At 37.3% G+C, this 6,322-nt stretch overlaps 1 long non-coding RNA gene across 1 annotated transcript; it reads left to right on the plus strand.

Annotated features, from left to right (window-relative positions):
* The first annotated feature begins 2,842 nt into the window (after positions 1-2,842).
* Positions 2,843-6,092, plus strand: LOC114389166. The gene is made up of 9 exons (XR_003661712.1): positions 2,843-2,993; positions 3,066-3,170; positions 3,269-3,341; positions 3,433-3,528; positions 3,606-4,113; positions 4,231-4,320; positions 4,521-4,605; positions 4,971-5,101; positions 5,763-6,092. It is a non-coding gene; the product is annotated as an uncharacterized LOC114389166 (long non-coding RNA).
* The last annotated feature ends 230 nt before the right edge of the window (positions 6,093-6,322 follow it).

The following is a 6,322-nucleotide window of genomic DNA, read 5'->3' on the forward strand; positions in this document are numbered from 1 at the left end:
GCGAGTCTATGGTAATTGCTAAACATATATATTTCCAATGAGTGTTTTTTTTGTTGTCAAGCCAATAAGTACTTGGTTTGTATTCCATGGACCGTCCTTACCTATGGCCAAAATAAAGCTATTTTTACAAATTGTGTTGCTTTGCTGCTGCTTGAAGATAACCTTGAGGTCTTTCCACCAAGGAGAGTCTAAACTGCAGTTCCTATGAGAAATCAAATCCCTCCAACCACCATATCTACACAATAGAATTGTGGCCCACAACTGATTCTGATTATTTGCCAACTCCCACCCCCATTTAGCAAGCAAAGCCTCGTTGAATTTAATCAAATCTTTGATCCCTAACCCACCTTTACTCTTAGGTAGGCAGACTATGTCCCACCTCACCCAAGGAATCTTAATGGAGTCTTGGAGGCTGCCCCATCAAAAATTCCTTTGTATAGATGTAATCTTTTGCACCACAAGCTTAGGAATCTTGAAGAAGGATAGCAAATAAATGGGTAAGGCTGTTAAGACTGAATTAATGAGGGTTATTCTACCCCCCATTGATAGATTTCTTTGCTTCCATTTTGTAAGTTTAGCCTCGCATTTGCTAATAATGGGCTGCCACACAGACCTATTTTTAGAGCTGACCCCTACAGGAATTCCAAGGTAAGACAATGGAATATCCATTTGACTACAATTGAGAGAAGATGCTGCCTCCCTACACCAGTCCTCGGATTTGCCCAAACACCCAAATTTTCTCTTATTGTAGTTTATCTTAAGACCAGAGACCAATTCAAAGCTTTTCAGGATTATTAGTAGGAACAAAGCCAGCACCATAGCACCCTGCTACCTAACCCATGCTACAAAAGTCCAGCCCCCACACTCCCAAGCTAAGTACAGAAACCTAGTGTTACATTGGAAGAACATTGATTAAAGTGAAGTGTAAAATCTGGAACATTGGAGTTGAGCCATGACCAAAGTAAAAGCAGAGCATCATCCAAATGCTAGCTGTAATTTGTAGATGCCAAGATATGATGTTGTGATATCAGATTCAATAAAGGAAAGCAAAATCTAAGTACATGTCAAATGAAACAGGGCAAGGGCATAGAGATTCCATCCAAATGCTAGGACAATAATTTCTACAATACAAATCAGATCATATTGGAACATTTCCATTTCAAAATTTACACTAATTGTTTTTTTGGAGCCATTTCTTAATTATATATTCCTGTCTTGCAATGATGATTTCAGCTTTATATAGCTAGAAAGAATATGATGTAGTGAAGACCTTCTTCCATCATTTGAGATTTATATATGACTGTTGGAACTCTGTCTTCACTGCTTTCTTTAGTAAATGCCTTGCAATTTAATTCTGTATCATATCAAGTTGATTGCCACAAATTATTTTCTACATATTACACAAATGTTTGTCATAGAAGCGGTTGATTGACCAAAGTGTTATTATTTTTCAGGCTGAATCAGGCACCAAAGAATCACCAAAGAACTCCTTTCATTATTTGCAGGTGTGTTTATTGTTTCTAGTAATAGTTTAAAATATGTTTTTGAAATTCCACAAATCACAAACATGTATGATGCCTGAAAGCATGTATTCGTTTAATGCCTTCATATTCATGCCGTGTAATTGTTCTTTTGAGCTGTCTAGTATGATGTTTATTATGTACATAGCTGCCAATATCATACAATTACGAGAGTACCATAGGTACTATAGGAACAAGTATAAATTAACCCCAATTGTGGTTGAATTTGAGGATTGTATTGTGGACCAGCTACACCCCATAACTTAATTACATGTATGCTGCACCTCTTGGAAGAGGTGTCAACATTTACCCTTCCTTTGTTGTTTTTTTTGCAAGGCAAAAAGCAAATATATTATGTATAAAATTCAGTACTAGGTGTACTGAAATATTCTACAATAAATCTCTTCATCTCCGCCTTTTTATGTCCTTACCCGACCACCCCCAGAACATGTATTGCAAGGTGTTCAAATTTCTCGAGTCCCGTTGCATGCACACCATGTCATTGACCGCTGGAAGATGGCTAATGGAGTTGTCGTTCATGAGACAACCTGGTGTTGACCTCCACATGCAACTGCTACATATGGATGGTGTAGTCCCTGGTGTAGTCCTTCTCTGCACATTTTAACAAAGACCAAGTGTGGAACAAGGTATCATCGATAACCTTTTCAGGATCAAACGGGTGGTTCTTGAAAATCATAGCATTTCTATGATGCCAGACGAAGAAGGATAGAGCTAACCACACAAATTTCCATCTGTTGTTTATACTAGCTTTGTTGTTCCATTGAGTGAATTGCAAAAAGTGGTTCTTTGGGTCTGTGGAAAAAGGACCCACTCTATTAACCCATCTCAAAGGCTCCCACCAAAGTCTCCTTGTCATTGTAGAGTTGCAAATAACATGTATGTGACCAGAATGAATCTCATCTACAAAGTCAGCTGCCATTTGTATTTCATAGTCAAAAAAGTCCCTTCTCCAAGATAACTTCCATTCCCATCTGCCGTCCACAAATTCTCCCATAGAATTAATTAGAAAATTCTGCTGTTTACTTATTACATATAATTGGGGATACTTTCGTTGGATATTACAGTTGTCCTGCAGCCATAAATCGTTCCGCAAACTAATATTGGACCCCGTACCCAGCCTCCACTTTAAATTATCATTAAAGCAGTTATTGTGTTGCTGCTGAAAGATACTCTTTAAATCCTGTCATACAATTATGGTTAATGTAAGTGAATTCCTTCATATAACTCATTCCTCATTCATTCAATATCATGATCCACTACAATACTTTCAAATCATGTGAATAGGTATATTCATGAGTGGAGTCAGATATTCAGTCAAGGTTTCATGTATGCATTCCTTGAGCCACAGTCGTTGGTTTGTTCAAAGGATAGACGCAGCGAATGCGAACAATATCTTGAAAGATGGCTTAAGGAATCTGACCGAGAGGTGTACATTGGACCTTACTTCCATCAGTAAGTGCTATTTAACAAACATACTTCAAATGATGTTTGGGTGTATACGTATCTAATGTGAATGACATGCAGGGAACATTGGCAACTCATAATTTTGTGTCCTAGGCAACATGTTGTTGTTTGGTTCTGTTCTTTGCGTAGGAAACCTGATATGCATATCAAAGCTACAATTAATAGGTTATCTCATACCATATAACTTTTTGCAAGCCTTCTTTAGTGGTCATTATTGATTGACATTTTGTTGTATATGCGTTGATGTGGTTTTTTAAAAGCAGTGTAATGACAAAATTGAAGAAGACCTTGTCTCCTGAAACTAAGGCAGTTGCACCAAAGTGGATTGAAGTAAAGGTAAGTCAGCTATGTACCATGTGTTAGTGTTGTCTAGTTAAGTCATGAACTTATGTAATGTATACGATGTTCAAATGTTTTCCATATGTAGAGTCACGTTCAAACCGGCTGTTATGAATGTGGATATTACATAATGCATTGGATCTGGAACATCATAGCCAGCGACATAAAGAGTGATTGGTCCATGGTATGCATAAACTTCAATACAATTGGAACTGAATTTTTATATTTGCAGTACTAACTTACAATTATGAATACTTGCAGTGGTTTGCTAATGACACACCGTTGGACATCGGCATCATCACCACAATTCGAAAGAAATGGGCAACATTTTTTTTAAAGACAGCAATAAGTCAAAACGGCTAATGATGGCGTTGGAGTATTTTTTTCCCTGTATTTGAGACAATTGTTATGTTATTTGACACAGCGGCTATTTTATTTTCGGTCATGCTACTAATATTCTATTCTTAGTATTATCTTCTCAATTTCATATAATTGTAGTAATATATTGTCTTTACCCCCTTCTACTGCATTGCATCTGCATTTGATTACCACAGCAACAATTTAGTGCAGCTATAGTACCACCAAGCTTGCCACTGCAGCAGTTAAGTGAACAAATGAAGTGTCCACAGTCATTGGATGGTTGCTTGGTAGAGGTACATGCTAATAACTAATAAGATTTCCTGTGCAGGGTATCATTGTTTTTGCATGACTGATGGCTACCTTGGGGCTGGAGATTTTGGTTGAATCTGCCTCAAGTGTTATTTTGAAGGTAATGGAGATAATCTTTTGTTGTTGTTTGTTTATTATATACCTAAATTTGGGTTGAAGACTAGTTATTCAACATGTGGATTATCTACCATAATAAGTGATTTTATCATTTGAGCAGATGATATTATCATTTGACCTTGCTTTTGCTTGGATTCCGCTCCTAAAGTTCAGTAGCAGCAAAGTGACTAGCAGCACAAGCATTGAAGAGGTGTGTTTCCTCCTTGTTTGTGGATTCATGAACTATAACTTAATACATGAAACTGAAAAATGTTCTAGTTATAAAATTTGATTAGCTAGGCTTACATGAATTGTTGAATTGATCAGCTAGGCATACATTATATCAACTGTTAGTGTCATTTTTTCAGTCTAATAATATTTTGGTTGATATTATCATTATTATGATTAAAGAGATTGCAGGGATTCCAAGGGAAGGGGACCAGGGGATGAAAAATATGATTAAAGAGAGTTCTTGAGGAGTTTGTCACATGCTCAGGTAATTAGTGCTAAAGCAGTTGGGTGAAATTCTCATATTTTGAATGCTGCATGCAATTAATATCGTCATTTGATGAAATGCAGAATCTTCCTGACTGGTTTAGTGCATGTTTCATTGATTGCATAAGATGTAAAATATTATTAATCAAGAGGAGTCTTGCTTAATTGACTTCAGTGTTGAGCGTGTTGCATTTGTCTTATGTACTAGTTCATTCATTTATTTAATTTTAGTTGACAACTTCTGGAATGGTGATATCAAAATATAACCTATGAAAGAGGATAATCTTCTCAGCTAATTGTTGAGTGGTTTATTTTTTTGTTTTGTCTTTTATGTTGCATTTGATGACTTTGTTTCTTTTCTTGTAGGGAAGTGGAAGATTTTGCACGAAGGTTAAATTCTGCTTGGCCTGAAAGGATGCAAATTTGATCTTTGGCCCAACACAGAAGACTAGTAACAATTTCTATGAATAGCAATGGTTCAACGCAGTTGTATATAGGTATGTTCTATCTATCTTCTCAATATTCGCGGTGAACCCTACTTGCTGCCTTGTTTTCTATCAGAAGCATCATTAAATTTTGTTGACATGCACATGACTGGAATCAACTAGTTATAAGTTACTTCATCACTCTCATGCATTTCATTCATCACATACAACACTTAAATGCTTTAATATGGGCAATTAATATGGGTGCCGGTCTAATTAAGACTGAGGGGTGAGAAAGAGACAATTAATATGGGTGCCGGTCTACTTGCAATTGGTTCTTGTGCAATTGGTCTATGCAGTGATGAACATTACTTAAATGCTTGCAATAGAATCTGGAATGAGCCCTCTTGTCGTTGTTGCTTATCGACAACTCTTTGCTACTGTGTCCATTGCTCCCTTTGCTTATAGGCTCGAGTGGTAATTATATATATATATACCCTATCTGGTTTTGTTTTATTTTCATATATATAAACAATGCATGCATGAAAGGCTTTGATGAACTTTGAACCACCTATAACATTCTCACTGTGAGTGTCACCGTCGATATCCCTTTTCTTTTGGTTGATGCATGATTGTGTTATTTATCCTTTAAATGTATTTATATATGTTTGCTGTATATAAATGTACCTTTTTTTTTGAAATTTGAATGGTATAACCCAAATTTTGTGAGCAGGCAAAATACTTCAACGACGGTCCTTATGAAAACCCGTCTTTATAGCCTTATTTACCAACAACGACGGGTGCTCCAGCCACCGTCGTTGAAACCTCAAACAACAATGACGGTGTACACACCACCGACGTTGACATACTACCAAACAACGTCGGTGGTGAGCCCGCCACCGATGTTGACAGGAAACAAAACAACGACGGGTCTTGTGAACCCGACGTTGAAATGGACCAAAACAACGACGGTGGTGCGCCCGCCACCGATGTTGACAGGAAACAAAACAACGACGGGTCTTGCGAACCCGACGTTGAAATGGACCAAAACAACGACGGGTTGTCTAATATGTGTGTCGTTGAATCCTTTTCTATAACGTCTGTTCTTTTATAGCCACTGACGTTGTATTCTTGCATTACAAAGACGGGTCCTATGATGACCGATGTCGTTGTTGTCGACATACAACGACATCTGGAACAAAGACGGTGTGGGGCCCGTCGTAGATACCGGTTTTCAACCGATGTAGAAGCTTCTTTTTGTAGTTGTGTAATCATAATAGTTATGACAGAAAT

Source organism: Glycine soja, chromosome 16 (assembly GCF_004193775.1).
Source record: "Glycine soja cultivar W05 chromosome 16, ASM419377v2, whole genome shotgun sequence".
Lineage (NCBI taxonomy): Eukaryota > Viridiplantae > Streptophyta > Magnoliopsida > Fabales > Fabaceae > Glycine > Glycine soja.